The sequence below is a fragment of the Crinia signifera genome, chromosome 7, assembly GCF_055691185.1.
Source record: "Crinia signifera chromosome 7, ASM5569118v1, whole genome shotgun sequence".
Classification (NCBI taxonomy): Eukaryota; Metazoa; Chordata; class Amphibia; order Anura; family Myobatrachidae; genus Crinia; species Crinia signifera.
Window position 1 is genome coordinate 152,508,534 of NC_139223.1, and position 9,567 is coordinate 152,518,100.

At 46.5% G+C, this 9,567-nt stretch overlaps 1 protein-coding gene across 2 annotated transcripts in view; it reads right to left on the bottom strand.

Annotated features, from left to right (window-relative positions):
- Positions 1 to 8,014, bottom strand: part of TANC1 (tetratricopeptide repeat, ankyrin repeat and coiled-coil containing 1) — a 224,372-nt gene extending 216,358 nt beyond the window's left edge. The window contains exon 1 of one of the 2 annotated variants that reach the window (XM_083154002.1): positions 7,816 to 8,011. The gene's annotated coding sequence lies outside the window, so the exon portion shown is untranslated. Of the gene's footprint in view, positions 1 to 7,815 lie in introns of both variants that reach the window. The other variant, XM_083154004.1, reaches the window with a different exon arrangement.
- Between the last annotated feature and the right edge of the window lie 1,553 nt (positions 8,015 to 9,567).

Here is a 9,567-nt window from a genome sequence, read left to right on the forward strand (position 1 = left end):
GGAAACCAATCATATTCTATGTATTATCTTCTAGAACCTTGATGGCTAACCTTGACACTCCAGATGTTTTTAAACTACACATCCCAGCATGCTCTGCTTCAGTTTTGCTATTTTGGCCATGCTAACTCTGATGCAAAGCATGCTGGGATGTGTAGTTCAACAACAGCTGGAGCGTCAAGGATAGTCATTAAGGCTCTAGAACAGGCATGTCCAACATTGGCCCTCCAGATGTTGTGAAACTACACATCCCAGCATGCATTGCCACAGTTTTGCTATTAGAGAATGCTAAAACTATTGCAAAGCATGCTGGGATGTGTAGTTTCACAACATCTGGAGGGCCAACGTTGGACATGCTTGCTCTAGAAGGTGCTAAATAAATAAGTAGTTTCTGATTGGTTGCCAATAGCAACATTCTATCTAAAATGGAACTTCCATCTTATTAAATTAAGCCCTCTGTGTTGATTTTTTTTAAAAATGGTGATCCGCTGCGCCATCATTGCTTCCTTCATGACCAAACCAAAACTACTGTATACATGTATAAACTGGATGAGTCAATATTCCAAGCTGAAGGAGCTTATAGCTCTGTAATGGTAAAACTTGCTGGGTCCCTCTCAGTGAACAAAGTGGAGGGAAGGCTATAAACTCCTATTAGGCAGCGCCATCGGTAAAGCTTTATGCGTTTTGCGGAGCGTAGTACACATGGGGAATGCGGTCAAACCTCCAGAAACTGCTCTTTCGGAGGCTTGACTGCATTTTTAACGCTGCTGCATCCCAACTGGTAACTTGGCTGATAAATATAATATGAGTGGCAGCTGTGTCATAAATATTAACCTGCCAGTAGAAATAAATCATTTTACAAGCAATCCAATGTCCATTTGCATCTTGGGCATGATTGTGTTTTTAAATGAATGAACCTACTTTTTGTGTCGTGCTTTGTGTCACCGTCCGCTGCTGCCAAGAAGTAAAATGTCTTGGTCTCAAGATGTGGCTTTGTAACCTCCAGCATAACTCTTCCTTGTTTCCACATTGCATTTGAATTGTGTGTGAAAACTAGGAAATGGAATGTGAAGCTATAGGCTGGTCTCGCTGACTTTCTGAGGAGCATGACCTAATGCCATGTTCCCTTTATCACGGGGGCTGTTGGGATAGTAAGTGAAAGAAGACCTTTTGCAATTGACCACAAAGCGGTCACAAAAAAATGCCTTCATTGTTCTGTGGGGAATTCCGTGTTCCATTTCTAGATTTGTTCAGTAATGTAGAGACAGAAAAATATTAATTTGGGGTTTTATTGTCGTTCTTCGTCTTTTCATCATTAGTCTATTAGGGGCTAGACGCATCATGCTTCAAAAAGTGATAAAGTGGAGAGTGTTAAACCACCAGCCAATCGGCTCCTAACTGTCATGTTACAGGCTGGGTTTGAAAAAGGATAGCTAGGAGCTGATTGGCTGGTGGTTTATCACTCTCTGCTTTATCGCTTTGTGAAGCTTAATACATCTGCCCCTTTCACAGTTCGTTCTGATCGGATTCATTGTTATGTTCATGAATGGGAACCGCATACATGTTTAAACTTGCAGGTGGGGCAGATGTAACATGTGCAGAGAGAGTTCCATTTGGGTGGTGTGTGTTCAAATTGAAATCTGAATTGCAGGGTAAAAATAAAACAGTATCTACTCTGCACAGAAACAAAATAACCCACCCAAATGTAACGCTCTCTGCACATGTTACCCCACCCGCAGTGCACATGGCTTTGTCCAGTAAAGGAGTGTCCTTTTGCAAACCAATCTGAATCACCCCGTGTTTTATCTTGGAGTGCTCCAGCGATTATGGAACTAAAAGTCCCAATCAGATCACTCCAAGTGTTCTATGCAGCTGGCACATGCAGATTCCTGAGAGAGCTGTCCATTACCTACATCTTCATGCATATGGCATTAATAAACACCTCTATGCCTGTTATCAGTGGTGGGATGCACCCTATTTGAAACAGCACAGGTGCTTAAATCCAGGCTCAATGGGTATGTCCAATATGGTTTAAGTTCTGTAGACTTTAGGGGGGTATTCAATCTCCCACCGCTATTCCCGTCAGGGGAAATAGCGGCTGGGCCCTATTCAATGCTGTCTTTCCCGACAGCATTGAACAGGGATCTCGTCAGAACGGAACCGACTTTAGAAGCAGTCGGGGCCCGTTCTGCCAAGAACGGCCGTGGATTGTCGGGCTCCCGGCCGCAGCTCGATGATCCACGGCCGTATCTCACAGACATGCCCCTTTTTTGGCAGGTGGGACATTGAAGCCCACTTTTCGATTCTTCACTGAGCCGGCCAAGAATTGAACAGGGTCATGGCTGCCGGGGCAGCCCGATAGTTGTGACCCAGGATTGAATAACCCCCTTAGGCAGCCATTTTGACAAATGAACCTGTATTCAACCTATCAAGTTGTGAACCTGCATGCTATAGAAAATATCAATATTGGTCAGATGTTTTTACCAAAATCCCAGGAGACGTGCGGTTCTGAGACACACTCGTCACCCCATCTGGTATATAATTGTTCTAGGCAAAAAGCACTTCTTACCCCTCAACTGAGCCTCTTGTAATGAATTGCTGAGACATGATTGGCAGATTAGATAATGACACGATCAAACAGAAGTGACAGACAGAGAGCGACTCAACTGCTCAATTGTTTTGGACAATGGATGGACAATTTAATTGTAGCTCCATCCAGCTGGGAATACAGACACCCCAATATTTCTGCTCGCTTCTGAGACAGAGAGCAGGAACGTGCAAATATTTTTTTCCGCATTTTCCTGGTCTCACCCAATAGCTTAGATGGTAGAATGCAGGCCAGCACTCTCCGATTACAGGTGAAAAGTTAAGGTTTCACTCTGTAGAGAGCCCTTTATGCAAGGCCTCTTAATACATATATACATAGATAATGCTGGTTTGGTTTTGTGTAGAGCTGAGAAATACATGTACCACTCACATGAATTTATATGTATGAAAATGGCCATTTTGCTTTGTTTCCTCTTTACAAAGAGTCCTTTCAAAGGCACGATGTGACACAGCAGGCAGACGGGGCTTTCAGGGAAAAACAACAGTTGCACCTATGCTCAGTGCTTTCAGTAAGGACACACTCCAGGTAAATGACACCTTAGTACAGCTCCAACTTCCAGTGCTTCCTCCGTCAACTAAGTATGTGTGGACACAGTGATAAGGCCGATCCACTCCCACATCTGGCGGAATTCCCATGGAAAACTTTAGTCAGAATAAAATATTGTTCTGTGACTCAACATCACGAAGGGACACCAGACAGAGCAGCCTGTCACTTCTACATCAGCATATCAGGACGACATCTGTAGCACAAAACAGAGATAGCTACCAGAAGCTCTTTTGCAGGGGCTGCAAGCATGTCCGCAGCTACAGTAATGAATCAATCCATGATAACAAACGTTACTTTTTTAAACTAAATATATCATGTGAAATACTTGTTGAGCATGTGTTTCGAATATTCTGTGCGATGTAAATGTTGTTTGTGTGGTACTTGATATGCTTTAATTTTGATGCAAAATCCTCCTCTCACCGGGGCAAGACACACTGTGCTCCGGCGGACACTTGCAGGGACCCCCTGCCCCCAGCGCGACCATTCCCTTCCCTGCGGGGGGGGGGGGGATGGGGGGTAGAATACCGTTTCAGATCCATTTTGACACCTAAAAAAACATGTCTGAAACGGGTAGGACCCTGCTTTTTTACTGTTTCCAAAAACCGTTAAAACACTTTGCACCTTTCAGATCGCACAGAATACCGTTTCAAAACGGTTAAAAATCGGCAATATACCGTTTTTTTAGTGCGGTCTGAAAGGGGCATAAGTTGTATACAAAACAGTGGACTAAAAGCTAATGCAAACAAATAAAACACCATAGTGAGTAAATAGTGACATCATATGATGAAACTGTATATCAATGAAGACAGTTGGTTCTGTACCTACTTTTCTTTACAAATGGTCAATACAATTTTGGAGTCACATTTATCCAGTGAATGTCCTGCAATTACAAAATGATGAGGAAGGAAGGAGGGCTAAAGGTGGCCATACACTAGCGCGATTTTGATCGAGGGATGAAAAGTGGCAAATTGCATGTGTTTTACCTCCGATACGATGTGCATCGCATCAGAGCAGCTAGATCGCAGGGGCTGAACTATAGAATTATCAGATCCGCATTAGAAGTGGCGGCCCAAAGTGATACCATACTCAGTTAGAATGGCTTCAGCATCTTCCTCTGATGGCCATGCTATATGACCATAGGGCTTTTCAGGAGACCAATTGCAGTATCTTTACTTCATAAACAAGTGGTGGATCTCAGATACCACCATTGGGCGGCTCAGTACAAATCCTGGTGGCTGCAACATTTCCAGATTTCTGCACAGCTGCGGTGTACTGTCCAACAGCATTTGCCTCCATCTCTTAATCACGACCAAATTCCCCTCCTGTTAATAATCTTTGCAGATGGGTAGAAAGATGGACATTTATGTATCTTATATTTTCTTATCCTGTATCAGTTGTTAGTATACTGTACATTCCAAAATATAGCACATAAATAAACCCTGTTACAGTGGATGTCTCTTAAAATAAATGTGGACAGATGGATGAACTGAGAAAGTACAGAAGCTGAAAATTTGTCAAAAGTCACCTATAAATGACTCTTAGAAAAAGCTCTGGAATGAGCAAAACGCGTTCGAGATCAAACTGGACTGATCCTTCATCAAGTGGGTTTTACCATACCGAGCCCTTTTCTGCACTTTTGGGCTTGATCGCAGAAAACACCTCACCGCCCCTATTTTGCTGACCTGACGAAGGGCAATAAAGCCCGAAAGCTTGTCAAATCAAGGAGCCTGTGTGGTATGAGTATCATTTCGTAAAAGACCGTGGGTGCAGGATGCTGGAGATGTTGTATTAGTGATTTCTTCCTAGCACCGCGGCAGCATAATGAAAAAGCGTCACTCCAGGTGCTTGTAAATCTACTTTTACTGTAACGTGCCTACAGTGTTTCGGGCCGGAGCCCGTCTTCAGGAGGTTTCTGTCCTGAAGACGGGCTCCGGCCCGAAACACTGTAGGCACGTTACAGTAAAAGTAGATTTACAAGCACCTGGAGTGACGCTTTTTCATTATTGATAATATCCATGCACTGGACTTCACCAGTTGACAGCGGGCACCCAGGCCAAGGAGTAAAGTGGAGCAGGAGCCAGTGGGGAGTGACGGACTTTACTGCATTGTACAAATATATATATATATATATCCATCAGCATGAACTTGCACACTATCGTATCCGTTGGACGATCGCCGATGTCTAGATCGGCAATCATGTGGCCTACCACTAATGGTCGAACGTGTCTAGTTCGATATTGGCAGATCAATGCCAGCAAATGGTAGACGGGAACATGGTTGACAGTGACACTATTTGTTCATAATTAACCATTCCAGTGGACATAGAGGGAGAAAAAAATTGTGTGCCGAACGCAGCGTGTCACCGTGCCCGAAGCATGGTGAGTGCAGCGAGCCATGCGAGGGGACGCGTTACACTTATATGGTGTCCATGGCAACGTGAAAAACTTGTGTCAACCACATTCCCGTCAATCTTTTGCTTGTGTCGATCTACTGTTACTGTTGATCTATACGTTCCGGATCATTTTTATATGTCTAACTAGGCGCATTTGACCACGTGATTGTTGATCCAATACCACAGCCCTATTTATACCCTATGCAAATTGCTGTCTTCTTGTAACAACAGTTGTAGGTTGACTTTAAAAGGGACCTCAGATTTTCTATAGGTGTGTGCACACAGACACACCACGGTGTATGCTGCTGTTATTATTTTAACTTGTTCACACTTATTTAGGATAATGAGTTACTACGCCTGATTTAGCAGTGTGTTTCACACCTATAAACGTATACCTGGCTCACATCAAATTAATTCCAATCAAAACATTACACATTTCAAAATGCTCAAAAAAATAATAATTCACACATATACACTTTTCCAGAGAAGCAATTTGCATAACCCTCCGATACGCAGCTCACACGGTGCTGCAACAAGTTTACAGTAGTTATAGTGCCAGCAGGTAACTTGAGAGCCAATAATAATCCAACAATTGCACAGCTCAGCTATTAGCCTACTTCAATGTAATGTCACAACTGTGAGGTTTGTTTTAAGTACTTAAACACAGCACTTAACACTTCAAAAATATTAACTGCCCACTAGGCATCACCAGCGAGGAGGAATGTCAGGAATCTGGGCTTTTCCACAGCCAGAATAAGACACTGCCATGTCACTCTGGGGATGGATTCTGTTACCTGGAGGCAACATTACCTACATCTTGCTACAATTAAACTTGGGCTACCTGTTAACCCCTTTCTGCAGGGGGTCAGGAATACATGCCCCATGGGTGGCTGCAGTAAACAGCCTGGAAATTTGGGATAATGGAATAGAAACAAAATATAATTATTTATAAGTAACTAGAGTAACCCACCACCTACTGGGACACATTGTAACCCTTCCATGCAGAAAGCCATTAGTGCAACCTGGGATTACAGTGCAGCCAGCACCCAAATATAACACTTCTTCTTACCTGAGGCTGAGTTGTCGGGAGCAGGACATGGAAGAGGGGTGAGGGGAATGAAGAGGGGGGGGGGGGGGAGAGAGCACAGCGGAATGAGGCAAGGGGGGAGCACAGCGGAATGAGGCAAGGGGGGGGGGTCACAGGGTAAAGGAAGCAGGGGGGGTCACAGGGTAATTGAGGTGTGGGGGTCACAGGGTAATTGAGGTGTGGGGGTCACAGGGTAATTGAGGTGTGTTGGAGGTCACAGGGTAAATGAAGCAGGGGAAGGGTCACAGGGTAAATGAAGCAAGGGGGGGGTCACAGGATAAATGAAGCAGGGGGGGGGGCGTCAGAGGGTAAATGAAGCAGGAGGGGCATCACAGGGTAAATGAAGCAGGAGGGGCGTCACAGGGTAAATGAAGCAGGGGGGGGGGGGGGGTCACAGGGTAAATGAAGCAGGGGGGGCGTCACAGGGTAAATGAAGCAGGGGGGGCGTCACAGGGTAAATGAAGCAGGGGGGGGGCGTCACAGGGTAAATGAAGCAGGGGGGGGCGTCACAGGGTAAATGAAGCAGGGGGGGGGCGTCACAGGGTAAATGAAGCAGGGGGGGGCGTCACAGGGTAAATGAAGCAGGGGGGGGGGGTGTCACAGGGTAAATGAAGCAGGGGGGGGGCGTCACAGGGTAAATGAAGAAGGGGGGGCGTCACAGGGTAAATGAAGCAGGGGGGGGCGTCACAGGGTAAATGAAGCAGGGGGGGGGCGTCACAGGGTAAATGAAGCAGGGGGGGCGTCACAGGGTAAATGAAGCAGGGGGGGGGGGTCCCAGGGTAAATGAAGCAGGGGGGGGGTCCCAGGGTAAATGATGCAGGGGGGGGGGTCCCAGGGTAAATGATGCAGGGGGGGTCCCAGGGTAAATAAGGCGGGGGGGGGGGGTGTCACAGTATAAATGAGGCAGTGGGTCACAGTGACGAGGAAGCAGCTGGAGAGGAGAAGCCAGGACATGTCCTCACCCGTACTTTACCCAGGTGTCATAAGGTGTAAGGGGCAGTGGCTCCGGGATCACAGGGCTTCCAGCTACCCACCTATAACTTACTGCCACTCATAAGCCCTCAGACCACCTAGCACTGCACCCAGATAACCTCACAGCACAACACCAAACTTCTCTGCCCCCCGTCCCATACAGACTGGAACTTCCAGCGCACTCCCCACAAAGTCACTGCATGTTCCTCTCACCAGTCCTTCCTCCCTGCATCCCCTTCTGGCGCCTTCCTCTCTCCGGCAGGACAGTTGCGGGAATCCCCGGGCCCGCAAGCTCTATCTCCTCCGACCGCTCTGTAAGCACCGGGCGCCCGGCTCTATGTGAACACGGCTGGCTACAGTATGTCTCAGCAGCAGCAGCAGCGGCGACAGCGCACCGCCTCCTGCAGTCCTGCTGACGGCCGCTAGGGGGCTGCGCCAGTGAGTGTGGGAGAGAAGCTGCGAGAAGTACACGGGAAGGAAGACGGAGAACTGCCCTGGAAAGATCATTCTCCATCAGTCCAATGATTTTGTTGTTTACACTTCAAGTACACAACATTCTAATTACTGAGCTTCCACACGATGTTCCTGAGTGTGAACTCAACGCTTTACTACCCGGGGAACGCCTGGAAATTACGTGTTATATCAAGAATGTTATTATTATTTCACACTATTTTGACAATATGATATCTCCATTTACAGTATCAATATATAAATAATTTATCTACCTACGTATGTATGTATGCATCTATCTATCTACTGTATAACTTGTCTGCATAGGCGAATCTAGAATTCTGGTAATGGGTGGTCCCAGATAGGGATGGTCATCGACCATCGATGATTCGAAATCATCCATGGTTCATGGCCGATGTCGAATACTTTTCCCCTCCATCGATGGAACAGCAAAACAATGCTTTGCTTTTTTTTTTTTTTTTTAAGTGCCGGGACACGGAGCATAGCTCCGCCCCCTGACACCCGCAAAGCCCCGCCCCTGTGTTTTGATTGACCCACAGGCCAATCAATCAAACACAATGGATGACCATCGATATGTAAAAATATTGATGGTCATCCATTGCATAGTTTAGCACTATCGATGGCCTGTTGCAGAATTGCCATCGATGGCAACCATCGAAGGCAATGGCAACAATGGCCATCCCTAGTCCCAGATCTAGACATAACAGTAGGGGGACCTTTGCATGGCGTAGCCGTGCGTCAAAAAGGGGGCGTGGCCTCATGGGAAGGAGGCGTGGCATCACACAAAGGGGTGTGGTATTACACTTAAGTTTAGACCATACACAGTATTGCCCATTACACATTTTAACAAATTCCGTAATACCCATTACACATAAAGCCACACGCCGTAATGCCAATTACACATAAGGCCAGACACCATAATGCCCATTACACATTGTGCCACACATCATGATGCCCATTACATACTATATAACAAACCGTAGTGCCCATTACATATTTGCCACATAAGTGCTGCTTACCTATGTGCTCATTGCTAGGGGGTTCTTGCTTGATGGCACCATAGTACCCATTACCATAGGCGTGCGCACGGGGGGTGCCAGGGGTGCACAGGCACCTCCTAATGACAGGCACCCCTGCACGTATGCTGCAAGGTCCGACATCACAGAAAACCGTTTTTTTTTCCCGGGAGCCGGCTGCAGTGTGACGTGTGAGGACCCTGGCTGCCTGTAGGGGGAGCTGAAGTGCACAGAGCAGACAGCTCCTCTCAGGCATTACATACTGAGCAGCGCTGGCCAAGTGGCCGGGTGAGGAGGAGTGAGGACTTCCTGGTGACTGGTGTTTGAAATGTTTTTGAAATGTTCTGCAGGTGAGCTGGAACAGGGGGGTTTGTATGTTATACAGTATGAGCAGGCTATGACTTTGTTTTAGAGGGGGAGGGGGATGGTACAAAATGTGTATATGTATACTATGTGTGCGGGCCTTTGCCCCATGGTA